At 47.8% G+C, this 17170-nt stretch overlaps 1 long non-coding RNA gene across 4 annotated transcripts in view; it reads left to right on the forward strand.

The window, feature by feature from the left end:
* Positions 1-17170, forward strand: part of LOC137538445 (uncharacterized) — a 281561-nt gene that overhangs the window by 50256 nt on the left and 214135 nt on the right. For 2 of the 4 annotated variants that reach the window (XR_011024787.1, XR_011024790.1), the window contains one exon: positions 2975-3015. This is a non-coding gene — a long non-coding RNA (uncharacterized lncRNA). Of the gene's footprint in view, positions 1-1196; positions 1243-2974; positions 3016-16228; positions 16674-17170 lie in introns of those variants that run through there. The other 2 variants (XR_011024789.1, XR_011024788.1) reach the window with 2 other exon arrangements.

Below are 17170 nucleotides of genomic sequence, written 5' to 3' on the forward strand. Positions count from 1 at the left end.
TTGGGCATACTGGAGCACAATCTAGTCTCTCTCGTTTCTATAAAATAAATTGAATGGACGATTGTACACCTAAATCACAAGATGTATGGGTATCTTAAAAGATACCTGAGGTGACATGTGACATCATGAGATAGACATGGGTATGTACAGTGCGTAGAACACTAATAAGTATGCTGTGTTCCTTTTTTTTTCTTTCTCTGCCTGAAAGAGTTAAATATAAGGTATGTGCGTAAGTGGCTGACTCAGTCCTGACTCATACAGGAAGTGACTACAGTGTGACCCTCACTGATAAGAAATTCCAACTATAAATCACTACCTAGCAGAAAATGTCTTGAGAGCAGGAAAGAGATAAAAAGGGTCAATAGTTCATAGCTTTTAGCTCTGGCATACTTCAATGAATGCCATTGAGCAAAACAATGAAACAGTTAAAACTTAAAAAGTAGATTTAAACATAAAATAAAACTGTGGAATATCTTAAGTCATTTTTAGGAGAAGGAAGATGGCTACAATCGTTTTTCATTCGTTTATTTTCACTTTACGTGTCCTTTAAAGAGACTCTGAAGCGAATTTTTTTTGCTATATTTACCTTATACTATGCTTCAGAAGTCTCATGAGCGGTAAACCGCCGCATCCCCGCCAAAAAACGAGGGCTGCAGACCCCCCAAATCTCCGGGCAAACATCTGCCTCTCCTGCCGTCAATCGCCGCCTCTCCCCGCCCCTCTGTGAAGTAAGAGTGAGAGGGGGCTGCGCTTGACATCAGAAGAGGCAGAGCTACAGCAGAGAGCTCTGCCTCTTCAGGAAGCACCGGCCATATTTGGGGTCTGCAGCCCTCGTTTTTCGGCGGGGATGCGGCAGTTTACCGCTGATGAGTACTGAAGCGTATTAAAAGGTAAATGTAGCAAAAACTTTTCGCTTCAGAGTCTCTTTAAAGAACACGCAAAGTGAAAATAAACTGATGAAATTAACGATTATATCGATCTTCCTTTTTTTCGCTTCAGACTCTCTTTAAGTCCTTCTCCAAGTGTGATGTCCCCATCAGTATCCCATTTATTTTGTATGGTGCCTAGATCATTGGTACGACCAAAATGCATGACTTTACATTTTTTAAGATAGAATTTCACCTGCTATTTATTTGCCCATATAGCCATCCTATGTACCCACCTATACTAATGGCGTTTGTTTTGTTGCACTGCAGCTATAATTCCGGCTGCCAGAGCGGACGCATCGCATAGAGTGAGCAGGTGAGGGGACTTATTTATAAACCGCCCTGCTGCACACACCGCTAGCTCTTTATCGGGGCACAGGAGGGGGTCCCATAGAGAGGGAGGGGGAGGATGATGTTGGCCCTCCTCCCCACAAGCCTGCACCTTGGTCCCCGCCAGCCCTGGTGTCGCATCCACGTGCTTCAGGCTGCATCAGGCTGATGATAATCCTTACCAGTGAATTGCATCTGCTGAAGAGCAGATGCAATGGCTGATGCCCGGTGAGTCAGGCCTCTGGTGCCTGCTCTATGCTGTCTAGCGCCTGACTGGGGCACTACCATAGACTGTAATGTTAATTTCAGCTATCGTCTTTCCCCTAAAATAAGACCTACCCCGAAAATAAGGCCTCCCTTATATTTCAAGCATGCTTGAAATATAAGACCTACTAAGAAAATAAGGCCTAGCTGGGGGGGCTGTGTGTATGGGGAGGTGTGTGGGCTCTTACCGCACCTCCCTTGTGGCTGAGTCCCCCTCCGTTCCAAGTAATTTCTCCGGTGGTGGCGGCGGCGGAGACATGGTATTCAAGCTATGAGGGCGCCCTTTGACCCTCACGCTGCACGCAGTACGATTTGCCGGTTCTGCGCTGACGCTTCCCTCATGTAATAATGTGCGCCTGGGACGCATCAGCCAGGCGCACGATTATGAACGGAAGGGAGCCCCAGCGCAAAGCTGGCAAAGTGTACTGCGTGCAGCGTGAGGGTCAAAGGGCGCCCTCATAGCTTGAATATCATGTCGCCGCCGCCGCCACCACCGGAGAAATTGCTTGGAACGGAGGGGGACGCAGCCACAAGGGAGGTGCGGTAAGAGCCCCCACACCTCCCCATACAAAGCGTCTAGCCCCTCCCCCCTCCCCCCCCCCCCCCGAAAATAAGCCCTAGCACATATTTCCTCCCCAAAAAGAATATAAGACAGTGTCTTATATTCGGGGGAAGACGGTACATCTGCGCAGAGGCAAACCCTGTAATTCCAAATTATGCCACTAGAGGAGTAGGCTAGGCAACCAGTTATATTCTCCTTGTGCAGGGAGCTGGGCTGGATTTACCATAAGGCACTGTAGGTACGTGCGAACAGGCACCTGGTAATGGATAGGCGGCTCACTCCCCTCAATGAGTGCCTTTCTCCCTCCTTCCCTGTGCAAAGTCTTGTTTGGACTGTAAATGAGGTTACTCAACCAGCTTTTTACTGACGAGATCTCCCCTCAGTTGGGGGCACCTCTATAATACTGAGGGTACCTCTGGCGACCTAATACTAAGGGACACCTGTAGCTACCTATGACGGGCAAGGGAAGTAATAGAGAAGTAATAGCTGGGCCAGCACACTAGTGGTGCGGTTTTGCGGGGGTTTGTGGGTTCGTGCAGGGCGAAGTCTAGGGTGTTAGGACATCTGTGCCTATAGGCTCCTGTGATGTAAATCCGGGCCTAGCAGGGAGAGCCATCTCTCAGCTTCTCCCTGCATCCAGAATGCAGCCTCTGGGAACATACATACTCGATGCTGGCTGGGCCCTCCTGGAACAGGGGTCTGATTGCAGTCACACCCTCTGCACCCCCTATTGCTACATGACTGGTTTAGAGTGCAGCCCTCTTTAACCTTCCGCAGGGGTTACAGAATAAGGTACTTGCACTAGATGGAGTTAAACATCTGTTAAATATTTCTTTTCACATAGATTTGGCTGGAGTTCAGATTTAAAATCACTTTTTTTTTCCTTCTGCAGAGTTCAGATCCAAGGAGAAAGCAGGAGAGCGAGAAAAGCAGGTGACTCATAGACGTATTGGATTGTAGATGGTATAAATCTCTGGACCCCTTAATAAGCTCTCTGGCTGCCGACACCTACGCGTTTTGTGTCTGTAGTGCCATCTTGCAATGCTGATCACCCTGCGGTTTTTCAAACTCTTGAAGCGTGGCGACTGTAGCTGCCTGATAAGTCAGGTGGTGCATTCGGCTCCGCAGCTCACTGCTACGCAAACACCCCCTCCTCATTCCGTCTACTGCTATCCGGGTCACTCCCAGGTGTGAGGGGGAGGGGTGGCAGTGTGAATACTTTTTCTCAGGTCACTGTGTGCTTACAGGGGATGCAGAAAGATGGGGGGGACAACATGCTGCTAATATTTGAGTACAGAGGTAAATTGAAGGGTCTTTAACCTTTTCATGTAGTATTTGTAACAGATGCGGCCTGATTCACAAAGCGGTGATAACCCAGTTATCACGCCTAAAAGACTTTACTAAAGGACCTTTGCACTAGCTGAGTTATCACCGCTTTGTGCTGCAATTGCGCGTGCAGCGCCCATAGGGTTTATAGGGCGCATCGCAGGCACTGCACCGTGCGCCACGTGATTGCGCGCGCAAAACTTTGTGCGAGTTTCTTTTTATCACGCCTAAACTGAGTTTAGACGTGATAAAGGGCTTTTCACAGGCGTGCAAACACTTTGCACCGCTTTGTGAATCAGGCCCATAGCGTGAAACCTTTGTAACGCAACAGGCAGGGGTCACACTTGACAAATATTGTGTGCGTTTCCGCAATGAGAAAACGAGCGCAAAAGGGCATATAATGCTTCCCAATGCACAATGGCTGTGCATCGTGTACAATTCCCTATTACCGACAGACAACTGCTCTCAGCTGGCTGCCAGCCAACAGTGCAGATTTGTCAGTGGAAAAATGCTGCCATTTTTCCGGGGACTCAAGTGTGGTGTGACTCCTGCCTCAGACCAGGGGTCCACCCGAAAATAGTTCCCTATATGTTTCCCTTTTTTTTTTTCTTCTTCTTACCCGGCCTTGGTGCCTGACTGCAGGAATTGTGCAATGCCAGCAGGATTGTGGGAAGTTTGGTTTTTTTTAACCCACTTTAACTACTTAACCACACACACACTTTTCTGCCGACAAACAGAGCTTTCTGGCATCTGCTGGGATGTTTGTTTATTTTTATATAAATATTATTTTGTGTTTTTTTTTGTTTGTTTTTTTAATAAAAATGCCAATTTTTTTCCCCCCGAAATCCCCACCAGCCAACCAGCACGAGGGGACTGCTGTGTACAGCGCTGCAGTAGATCGCATCGCTGTACAGTGTAAATTAACGTCTAACAGTACCTAGTGACAATCGCTGCTCGTAGACTGATGGCGGAGCTCCATAATTCAATTGGGGATGCAAGTGCGCACTAATGCACGCGATCCCCAGTAAAACACGCCCCCAGGACTGCATGCCGATCGGCGTTAGGTGATCCTGGGGCTGCCGCCACGCTCACTACCATTGGCGTGAGGCGGTCATTTAGTAGTGAAGGCTAAAGACTTTAGACCGAAGATCTGAGTGGGCTTGCATTTTGCGCAGTCTAACATCAACAAAGATTGTAAATCGCTTTTCTCCCTTAGCACCCAAAGCACATAAGCTTGTCTCAGTTTAGTACATAGTTGTGGTTTATGATGGGTTACAGGGGAATATGTGATGTGCTCATGAGTGCCACACTAAACAGGTGGCTTTTCAGTTTGGATTTAAATGCCTCCAGGGATGGAGCTTTCTTGATTGGGTATGGCAAGGCATTCCACAGGGTAGGGGCAGCATGACACAAGGCTCTGGCTCCAAAGTGTTTTAGTTGGTCTCTAGGGGTGGTCAAGTTAATAGGTTACATACAGAAATCATGTTGTTTATCAAAACAAGTCTATAATAACTATATAAATTATTAGCAGGCAGGAGCAACCTCCAAAGCCCAAACTTGCTAGACAACGAATACTTCTTATAATTGTTATGATGGTGTTTAGCCACTATAAAAATACTTTTTATAAACAGCCTGTTCTTTACAGCTTGGAATTTTGTCCTAGAAAATCTAGAAAAGTTCCAACACACAACACAGACCAATTCTAAAACAATTACTCTAACTTAAACACATTAATAGCACTGGTCATACAGGGCCAGCTCTAGTGTGGGGAAAGAGAGGGCATCGCCCCCTTAAATAATCATCCTGGCCCCTCAAACATAGCCCGGCCGCCTCCTTCGTCTATTTCCTGGAGACGGCACGGACGTCAATCAGTGGGAAGTGTGCAGCGGTCATGTGACTGCTCAGTCACATGATTGCTCGGCTGTGTGCAATTGGTTATCGCTCCTCCCAGTCCTCCTCTTAGCGTATGACATCATACTCGGAGAGAGCTTAAATGCCATGCCAGCCCGCACCATTTGTGTTTGAGAGAGACGCAGACACTGCTGTGTGTGCTCTCTCACTACTTTGAGTGCTGGCTGCCTGGCTCCTGCCTCCTCTCTATTAGAGCCGCTGAGCCAGTGTTGTTTTCAAGACTGACTGACTCCCTGTGCGCTGAGTGCACCTGTCAGTCACACTGTCACTGTATCTCTCCTAATCTGCTCCTCTCCTCCATTGTGTGTGTTACACACAAACTGTTGTTGTTGCTTGCCACTGCTGCCTGAGCTGCCTCTAGTCTGCAACTCTGCTAGTGCCTGCCAGGCAGTCAGGTCAGACGGGTCACTGGGCCAGTGCCACTGCCAGTCCCAGACAGAGTCTCAGTCAGCGTGCTCTTTGCTGTGAAAAATATGCAACAGCATAGCATATTAACCTTTTATAGAAACATATTTCTGTATATCGGCACAAAAATCCTGCAATTATCTGAAGTGTGCATAATGCCTTGAGACATTGCCACCAGCAGAGCCCAGATTCACCAGGATGGCCTTGTCCTTGGATTATTTCTCACCTCTCTCACTATCCTTCAGGGCAGCACAAGTGTCACTTTTGGCTTCCAACCACGGCCTCTGAAATTTTTCACATTGTGGAAAATCTTGTATTTTTTTAATAATGCACTGTAGCCACTGGAACTTGAAAACCTTTAGAATGGCCTTGTAGTCCTTTCCTGACTTGTGAGCAGCCACAATGCACAGCCGCAGGTCCTCACTGAGCTCCTTTGTTTTGGCCATGACTGTCCACAAACCTACTGCAGAGAGCTGCTGTTATTCACCTGTTGAGTTTATTAAAACAGCTGTTCCCAATTAATCAGGGTAATTAGGATACTTTAGAATAGCTTGTAAATTACTTGCTGGTTGAATAAAAGTAACTTTAGGTCAACATTTGCCAGAGGTATGAATAATTATGGGCAGCACTGTATGTTCCCTGAGCCAACAGGATTGATGTTTACCATTAAAAAATATTTTTTTGTAACTACGCTAGCTGGTATAACTACATTAGTTAGCCCCGCCCACATGGCATCATGACCACGCCCAGTTGTTTGACGAGGTGTGCAAATTTCCTTATGCATGATGCCCCCTTCCCATTTTTGACTGCCCCCTCATATGTGCCAGTCTGGAATCGGCTCTGTGGCCAAATCCTGTTGAGCTAATTTTGCCTCCTTTGTTATGCTGTCCAACAGTGTTCATTTATGGGTTAAAATTACCATCCATCAATGTTAAACACACTAGAAGTTGCTTAGAACACTACAAACTACTAAGAACAGCTCTGTGGTGCCCCCTTTTGCAGGTCTCACACCAGGCATTTGCCTGCTTTGCCTATGCCTAAAAACAGCCCTGTTAGCACATAATACACAGTTGATTTTCTAATAGTACAAACTATGAGATAGAGTAAAGGAGGAGTGAGACCTGATTGAATACAAATCAGTCTTATTCAAAAATACAAAACTTTATTCAAACATATGCTCATTATTAAAAACTGCAAGATAAAAATCCCACCATATAGCCCATCCCCCACCCCATCCATGCACATACCCACCCAGGCGTCCCCTATACTCTCCCCCTCCTAAACATAGATATATCTCTGGATCGTGTGCACACGTGTTAATGGCTGCGCAGCCCTGCAAAAATAGATCAAAACCTTGTTATGAAAAAATGTTGCCGAATCCCTCACAAGCAGAGATTTATGGATATCATAGGAAGTTCATTTGAAAAAATGGATTCCAGAACATTCATCCAGTACATAATAATTTCTTCATATCATATAGCCTCCTATATTGTGCACATGATCATCCAATGAAACAAAATGGAGTACTCAGCGTCCCATCAGGCTAGCAAGTCACCTCAGTATAGTATGTTGATATGGCAGAGTGCAGTCCTGTATTATAGCATAGCATAGCACATGTAGTGTGATTCCTAAGGAACTTTTGGCAAACAAGCACATCAAGTAGCAGCATGTATCAAGTTGAAGCAGCAGCAAGGCACATCCAGTGCTAGCCAATTCACAAAGCAAAACAAGCAGACAAGGTGCATGGCAATATTATCAATGTCACTATGCAGGCCGCATGTGCAGTTGAGGTGCCCTCAGGGCTCTTACTGTATCCACCGGTCTGGGGCCTTGATGTTGGCCTGCTATGACAGAGCCTGGAAAGACTAGCCGAGTCTCTGGTGATGGAGGTGTGGAGAGAAGGATGCAGCACCTGGTTTAGGCAGCATGGAGGCATGAAGGGTAAGACCTCATGGTGGAGGACGGCGTCCTCGATCGATTTCGCCGGACTCTTCCGGCTTCTTCAGGAGGCGTGTCTCTCTGTGGACCACGCTGCGTCTATGTGCAGGCCGCCGTCCAATCCGACCGCAGGTACGGCATCTCCCGCCCCCACACCAGGGCCAATGCGAGCGGAGGGGCGGAGCGGGCAGACAAGACGGGCGCGCCCAATAGCACACCCGGCGCGTCCGCCAAGACCCGCCCCCCCGCACGCAGGCCCCGGGGAAGGGGCGGGAGACGCCAAAGCAGCCGGACCAGACGGCGGCAGCACAAACAGACACAAGCGTTCCACATCCCATCCCAAAAAAACATCACAAAAACCAAAATAACTATACAGTAATGATTATTATTCGCAATTAGAAAACGCCTAACATATGTATATGTGGCTTTGCAAAATTAATAAATGGATAATTTAAATCACAGTACATATAATTCCGCTCACTCTTACGTTTTGACTACCCCCACCATGAAAAAAAGAAGAGATGTGCGTACATGCACATCCCTATCCAGATGGGGATCAAGCCAATTATGGCATAAACACAAATCAAGAAATTTTCTCCCTAAACATCATGCGGAAAACTAGATATGAGATGCCCCATCAGGGAGCCCCCAAAGCCCCTCCTACTAGAAGAGCAAAACAGACCCTTCAGGTGTGGGATGCTGCACCAGAAATCCCTAAGGTGGCAGAAAGGGAACATAGCTTGTGTTTTCATTGAGGCCTGGTTCCTTAGTTGCCTCCAAATCAAATATCCACCTTGCTTCACGTTGTAGAAGCAAGCGATCCATGTTACCACCTCTTACAGAGTTATGAATTCTGTCCAGACCAACAAAGCGCACATGTTGAAACCTACCACCGTGAGCGGACTTAAAATGTTTCGCCACGGGAGTAAGGTTATTATAATTTGGACTCTTAATACTTGCAATATGTTGCGAGATGCGTGTACGAAATTCATTCTTGGTCTTTCCCACATAAAAGGCCCTGCAAGTGCAGAGCAACAAGTAAACCACAAGAGTAGTACTACAATTTACATAGTGTGGGAAACACCAATCCCGGCCATCCGGGAGGCGGACCGATCTGCCCACCTGAATGTAACGGCATACCGAACAACCACCACAAGTATATGTACCAGTCACCTTACAGTGCTTTTTGTTGGCCCGAGGATCGACAAAATGACTGTTAACCAAAAGATCCCGTAGGGACGGTGCCCTCCAAAATGAATAAAGAGGAGTTTGTGTTAACACTGTGCTCAATTTGGCATCGTTAGTGAGGATATGCCAATGCCTATCCAATATCCTCGAAACCTCTTGATGCTGTGCCGAGAATCTGGTGCAGAACCTGATTGCTTCTGACCTCTCGCTGGCGGGACATCTACTTCTATCCAATAGGGCAGATCTGTTACTAGCATTAGCTCTCTTATAAGCCTTGATAAGAGTCTTATTCTTATATCCTCTTTGTCTGAATCTCGATCTCAGCTGCAGGGCCTCCCTCTGAAAAGCGTCATCCTCTGAACAGTTGCGTCGAATCCGCAAATACTGTCCAGTAGGGATACCGTTAATAGTATGTTTTGGATGGAAACTTTCTGCTCTCAGAAGTGCATTTGTTGCCGTTTCTTTCCTATATAAACTTGTAGAGACAAGGCCCGCAGTCGAGACCGAGATCAGAAGATCCAGAAATGGAACCTCCACATGACTCATGTGCATAGTAAACCTGAGATTCCAGATGTTTTTATTGATAGTTGTAATAAATTGTAGCAATAATTCTTTGCCACCCGTCCAAAAAAGCAAGATGTCGTCAATGTACCTGTGCCAGGCCAATGCGTGGCACAGGTACATTGCCAGGCCCTCATCGGAAAACAGCTCCCTCTCCCATGCCCCCAGGTACAGGTTGGCATACGACGGAGCACACGTGGTGCCCATCGCTGCCCCCTGCACCTGGAGGTAGTGGGTGTCCTCAAACAAAAAAATATTGTTTCTCAAAATGAAATCCAGAAGGGTCAGCAGAAACATATTATGTGCAGTATTCTGTATGCCCAACTCCCCTAAAAAAATCCTAACAGCCTCCACACCTAAATCGGGTGGTATACTTGAATAGAGGGCCTCCACGTCCAGAGTCACAAGCAACACACCAGGGGGAAGCTGAAGATTTTCCAAAATCTGCAATAAGTATGATGAATCTCGAACATATGATGGTAATGCACAAACGTGCGGCTGAAGATGTCTGTCTATATATGCGCTTGCCCGTTCAGTAAGGGATCCCCTACCTGATACAATCGGGCGCCCCGGGGGTTTTTTGAGGTCTTTATGAACTTTGGGAAGTGAATAGAATGTTGGTAAAACCGGATTAAGTACTTTCAAAAACGTCACTATATCCAAATCAATTACCGTGCGGGAAAAAGCGTCGTCGATTATTGCAAATAGCTCCCCCTGGCAGCGTGCAGCTCTGGACGGGGAAACCCTCACATAACAATCCTGATTTCTCAAGATATCCAGGCACATCTCTCTGTAACGCTCAGCCCTCATCAGCACAATGTTTCCCCCTTTATCTGAGGGTTTAATAACCCATTTTTTGTTTAACATTAGCTCTGTAAGTGTGTTGCGTTCAGCCAAATCCAGATTGTCACCATCTGTCTTATGTCCTCTTAGTTTAGAAATGTCCCTTTCTACCACCTCCATAAAAGTTTTCAAATTAGGGAAAAGAGAAAAAGGTGGAAATTTTTTTGAAGTGTTCCGTAGTCCCACCTCCTCTAGAGTAGGGACAAAATAAGATGCGTATACATTTGTATGTTCAACTTGAGAACAAGCCTCAGTATCTCCCTGTAACTCTTTTAAAGCTTGGATGATAGCAAGATCCTCATCTGACCACGGCTTCTCTAAAATGCTTGAGGGGATTTTTTTAGGTTTATCACCGTAGAGGGCCTGTAATAAAATACGTCGTCCAAACAAATGCAGATCAACTATTGTATCAAACACATTTATATTGTATGTGGGACAAAACCCCAGACCCTTCGATAATAATGACAGATATTCCTGAGGGATCTCCTCATCTGTCAAGTTGATAACTTCTAGATCTGCACTTGAGGCTTTGGCTCCTCTACTGTTGGTTTCTGTCACCTTCCCACCTTCTGCCCGGTGGCTAAAAAAGCCGAGGCCGAAGATGAGGAAGGTAACCCACCATCTGAATCCTCCTGACATGACGACTCCGTATCCTTACTGATGTTGTCCTGTTCTTTACTCTTTTTACTCCCTGTTTTATTTGGGTTCTGCCCAACCTGTTTCTGTCTTAAGTTATATTGCTTTGGATTATCCTTCCCAGAGGCAGAGCTATCCGAGGCGGGAATGCTGCTGCCTATGGAGGAGTCTGATTCATCTGCAGCCCGAGGCTGTTTTGGAGGTTCTTTCCTCGGAGATTTGGGTTTAATTAGGGGCCGCCTCCTCGGATTGTTCCACCTATATGCGGAGCCAATTTTATATGCCGTTCTATCGCGTAGGACCTTTTGGTCCCTATGTACGACCAAATTCTTGTTGAATTGAGTAATATGTCATTTAGTAGTGAAGGCTAAAGACTTTAGACCGAAGATCTGAGTGGGCTTGCATTTTGCGCAGTCTAACATCAACAAAGATTGTAATTCGCTTTTCTCCCTTAGCACCCAAAGCACATAAGCTTGTCTCAGTTTAGTACATAGTTGTGGTTTATGATGGGTTACAGGGGAATATGTGATGTGCTCATGAGTGCCACACTAAACAGGTGGCTTTTCAGTTTGGATTTAAATGCCTCCAGGGATGGAGCTTTCTTGATTGGGTATGGCAAGGCATTCCACAGGGTAGGGGCAGCATGACACAAGGCTCTGGCTCCAAAGTGTTTTAGTTGGTCTCTAGGGGTGGTCAAGTTAACATACAGAAATCATGTTGTTTATCAAAACAAGTCTATAATAACTATATAAATTATTAGCAGGCAGGAGCAACCTCCAAAGCCCAAACTTGCTAGACAACGAATACTTCTTATAATTGTTATGACGGTGTTTAGCCACTATAAAAATACTTTTTATAAACAGCCTGTTCTTTACAGCTTGGAATTTTGTCCTAGAAAATCTAGAAAAGTTCCAACACACAACACAGACCAATTCTAAAACAATTACTCTAACTTAAAGAGAACCCGAGGTGGCTTTGTATAACGTTAGTGGGGCACAGAGGCTGGTTGGGCACACTAACACCAGCCTCTGTTGCCCCATGGTGTGTGTCAAAGACCCCCCTTCTCGCCGCTATACCCCCGCAATGCTGGCGACACGCAGCGTGTCGCCAGCACAATGTTTACCCTAGCGCTGTCTGTCAGCGCCGCTCTGCCGCCTCCTCCGCATCGCCGCTACCCGCCCTCGTCCCTTCCCTCACGCTGATTGGAGGGAAGGGACGAGGGCGGGTAGCGGCGATGCGGAGGAGGCGGGGGAGCGGCGCTGACAGACAGCGCTAGGGTAAACATTGTGCTGGCGACGCGCTGCGTGTCGCCAGCACTGCGGGAAGGATAGCGGCGAGCAGGGGGGTCTTTGACACACACCATGGGGCAACAGAGGCTGGTGTTAGTGTGCCCAACCAGCCTCTGTGCCCCACTAACGTTATACAAAGCCACCTCGGGTTCTCTTTAAACACATTAATAGCACTGGTCATACAGGGCCAGCTCTAGTGTGGGGAAAGAGAGGGCATCGCCCCCTTAAATAATCATCCTGGCCCCTCAAACATAGCCCGGCCGCCTCCTTCGTCTATTTCCTGGAGACGGCACGGACGTCAATCAGTGGGAAGTGTGCAGCGGTCATGTGACTGCTCAGTCACATGATTGCTCGGCTGTGTGCAATTGGTTATCGCTCCTCCCAGTCCTCCTCTTAGCGTATGACATCATACTCGGAGAGAGCTTAAATGCCATGCCAGCCCGCACCATTTGTGTTTGAGAGAGACGCAGACACTGCTGTGTGTGCTCTCTCACTACTTTGAGTGCTGGCTGCCTGGCTCCTGCCTCCTCTCTATTAGAGCCGCTGAGCCAGTGTTGTTTTCAAGACTGACTGACTCCCTGTGCGCTGAGTGCACCTGTCAGTCACACTGTCACTGTATCTCTCCTAATCTGCTCCTCTCCTCCATTGTGTGTGTTACACACAAACTGTTGTTGTTGCTTGCCACCAGAGCCGGGCCGACACATAGGCTGGCGAGGCTACGGCCTCTGGGCGCCTGTCAATCAATTAAATCATGAGCGCACTTCGGATCCTTCCTTAAGTGCCTGCTCGCCCTGCAATTTACCGGCCGCTGGTGGCAGCGGCGAGAATATATCTCTGTGCACTCTCTCTCTCTGAGAGAGAGGCTACAATAACGCTGCCTGCACCGCCCCCCCCCCCCCCCCCCCCTCAAGAGCCGATGCCAGGCATGTTGTCACTTTTTATCAAGCCAGCATGTGCAGCTCACTCGTAAGCCCATGCTTACTGTGGCTGACGCTTAGTGGCTCTCGCTTGAGTCCCGCCCGCGGCCCGCCCCTCAGTCCCCCCTAGAAACAAAACTCTCCTCCTAATGTGCAGCCGCTCTAAGCCATACGCAGAAGCTAATTCGACTGCATAGGAGGTGAGGAAAGCTAAGGAGTAGTGGAGCGGTGGGGAAAGGTCCATAGTAGGTGTGGAGGGGGCTGGAAGCAGGTGCTTACAAAGGCACAGACTGCACCTCGATCCACTCCGTCCCGCCCCCTCACTGTGCGACCAGCCGCAGTTTGAATGGGAGAGCGGCAAGCAGCTTTTGACTTCAGGAAAGAACGTACATGTGGGAGACAGATTAATTCCAGCAGGTCTTCTCCCCAAGATAAAGGTATTGGCTGAGAGCATCCCTCTCCCTCCCCCCTCCGAGGGATAGCACAGTAGTTGCTCAGACAGACAAGAGCAGGCTGGCTGTGCTGTCACAGACGCGCTTCACTGGCCCTGGCTGCTCCGTGATGTGTGACGTACAGCCTGCTTACTGGGAATCTCTGCCAGTGTTGTTGCTGTGAGGGGCTAACACACTATTTTTGAAATTTGAGTAAGGGCAAATTAAAATATAACTTTTAATATAAATAGCTTTAAAGTTATATTTTAATTTATCCTCCTCAAAGGTAAAAAATAGTGTGTTTAGTTGAAACTTATTTCTGAGAGTAGGGGGAGTAGAAAGAGAGAGGGGGTCATTGTACTGCAGGTGACAATCCAGTACACCATGCCACCTACCTTTCTGGCCAGTGTGCTCCTTCCCTGCATGACTTCTGGTGAGGTGACAATGCTGCAGACCATGCCACCTACCTTTCTGGCCAGTGTGCTCCTTGCCTGCGTGACCTCTGGTGAGGTGACAATGCTGCAGACCATGCCACCTACCTTTCTGGCCAGTGTGCTCCTTGCCTGCGTGACCTCTGGTGAGGTGACAATGCTGCAGACCAAGACCATGCTACCTACCTTTCTGGCCCGTGTGCTCCTTCCCTGCGTGACTTCTGGTGAGGTGACAATGCTGCAGACCATGCCACTTACTGTAAGTGGCATGTCTACTTCATTGTCACTTCAGCAGGTGTCACCCAGGAAGGGTAGAAGTGCACTGGCCAGAAAGGTAAGTGGCATGGTCTGCAGCATTGTCACCACCAGAGGTCACGCAGGGAAGGAGCACACTGGCCAGAAAGGTAGGTGGCATGGTTTGCAGCATTGTCACCACCAGAGGTCACGCAGGGAAGGAGCACACTGGCCAGAAAGGTAGGTGGCATGGTTTGCAGCATTGTCACCACCAGAGGTCACGCAGGGAAGGAGCACACTGGCCAGAACCTGGTTAGTCAGTGGCATCATGGTGTATGCTGCATTGCCATCTTGCCATTTGTCACTGGGGCACACCTGGGCCAGATTGGTAAGTAGCATGTTCTACTGCATTGACACCTCACCAGGTGTCACCCAGGGGACAAGCTTGCCAGACAGGTAAATCCTGGGGAGGTGACAGTGTGCTTGGTGCGGAAGCCGACACCGAGGTCATCCGCACTGCGCATGCATGAACCGCCGCTGTCAGTCAAGCCCATGTTGTACGCGGCTTACTGCTCAGGCACAGTAGTTCTGCGCCTGCACAGTAAGCCGTGTACAACGTGGGCTTGATTGACTTTGGCAGTATGCACCGAGCATGGAGACCGGGACAGCGGCGGGGAGTGGAGATAACAGCGTGGGACAGTCGGCTGCTAGGGGATGGAGAAAGTCCAACGGGGGAGTGGGGCTGTGGGGGGGGGGGGGCGCACTTGGGCAGCCCAGCCTCTGTTGGTGGTGGACCTTGTCCCGGCCCTGCTTGCCACTGCTGCCTGAGCTGCCTCTAGTCTGCAACTCTGCTAGTGCCTGCCAGGCAGTCAGGTCAGACGGGTCACTGGGCCAGTGCCACTGCCAGTCCCAGACAGAGTCTCAGTCAGCGTGCTCTTTGCTGTGAAAAATATGCAACAGCATAGCATATTAACCTTTTATAGAAAAATATTTCTGTATATCGGCACAAAAATCCTGCAATTATCTGAAGTGTGCATAATGCCTTGAGACATTGCCACCAGCAGAGCCCAGATTCACCAGGATGGCCTTGTCCTTGGATTATTTCTCACCTCTCTCACTATCCTTCAGGGCAGCACAAGTGTCACTTTTGGCTTCCAACCACGGCCTCTGAAATTTTTCACATTGTGGAAAATCTTGTATTTTTTAATAATGCACTGTAGCCACTGGAACTTGAAAACCTTTAGAATGGCCTTGTAGTCCTTTCCTGACTTGTGAGCAGCCACAATGCACAGCCGCAGGTCCTCACTGAGCTCCTTTGTTTTGGCCATGACTGTCCACAAACCTACTGCAGAGAGCTGCTGTTATTCACCTGTTGAGTTTATTAAAACAGCTGTTCCCAATTAATCAGGGTAATTAGGATACTTTAGAATAGCTTGTAAATTACTTGCTGGTTGAATAAAAGTAACTTTAGGTCAACATTTGCCAGAGGTATGAATAATTATGGGCAGCACTGTATGTTCCCTGAGCCAACAGGATTGATGTTTACCATTAAAAAATATTTTTTTGTAACTACGCTAGCTGGTATAACTACATTAGTTAGCCCCGCCCACATGGCATCATGACCACGCCCAGTTGTTTGACGAGGTGTGCAAATTTACTTATGCATGATGCCCCCTTCCCATTTTTGACTGCCCCCTCATATGTGCCAGTCTGGAATCGGCTCTGTGGCCAAATCCTGTTGAGCTAATTTTGCCTCCTTTGTTATGCTGTCCAACAGTGTTCATTTATGGGTTAAAATTACCATCCATCAATGTTAAACACACTAGAAGTTGCTTAGAACACTACAAACTACTAAGAACAGCTCTGTGGTGCCCCCTTCTGCAGGTCTCACACCAGGCATTTGCCTGCTTTGCCTATGCCTAAAAACAGCCCTGTTAGCACCTAATACACAGTTGATTTTCTAATACGGTAGCGTATGCCTTGTCTGTCATTACATCTCTAGAGCACCTACAATAATGAATCATTTTCCATTACAGCCCCATCTCTGATATTCTGAGCAGGACAAGATTCCTCGCTTGGCTTGTCTTACCCGTAAGAGACACTCCATCTGGAAAGCCTTCGTTTTGCTTGGCTGCCGCTACAGCACAGGAGAGCGTCAACCTACGAAATTGGCTCGACTCTCGCCTGCCATTGTGGCCAGCTGTGCATGCTACCAGGAAGACAATTTACATACAGATTTTTGTCTGCAGGCCGTGTGAAACCTATAAATATTGATCAGTGCGCCGCCGTTTTTTTGTGCGAGATTTTTACCTTTTCAGCTGTGATAAAGCCTGGGGGCCTCTGATGCTCCGCTTTGATGGAAATAATGAAAATCCTGGAATGCAGGTGGAGAGGCGGCAGCGAGGAGCAATCAGTTAACACGTTGGCTGCAGCTGGAGCACCAAAGCATCTCCGTGCAGATTAAATAAATGGATAGTGTTAATGGGCGTAATTAGTCACAGCTGCCAAGTTTGTTGTTACTTGGATGTGTGGGGGAGCGTGGGATACAATGTATACTGCGCACCTGAGGTCGGCTAAACATTTTGGTTCTGAAGTACAACTTGTTACAAAAAGAAAATCAAATACGCCTCCAAAGTGAAGGTGCATACAATAATACAATAACATTTGTAAAGCGCCTTTCTCTCATAGAACTCAAAGCGCATAGATCTCTCTGATCAATACATTGTATGCAGGCTGGACTGTGCTACTACAGAGGAAATAGCAAGGAGTTCATAAAGGCCAGACTAAACAGGTGGCTTTTCAGTTTGGACTTAAAGGGAACCTTAACTGAGAGGGATATGGATGCTTCGGGTCCCCTCTGCCTGCAACCACCATCGGACTGATTGGGACTGTTTGTTGTACTGTACCCAGGCGTGATCTCGATCGACAGCCCTAAGGGACTCTCTGCCTCTGTCTCTCACCTCTTGCTTTGGTTCTCT

The sequence above is a fragment of the Hyperolius riggenbachi genome, chromosome 11 (genome assembly GCF_040937935.1).
Source record: "Hyperolius riggenbachi isolate aHypRig1 chromosome 11, aHypRig1.pri, whole genome shotgun sequence".
Taxonomy (NCBI): domain Eukaryota; kingdom Metazoa; phylum Chordata; class Amphibia; order Anura; family Hyperoliidae; genus Hyperolius; species Hyperolius riggenbachi.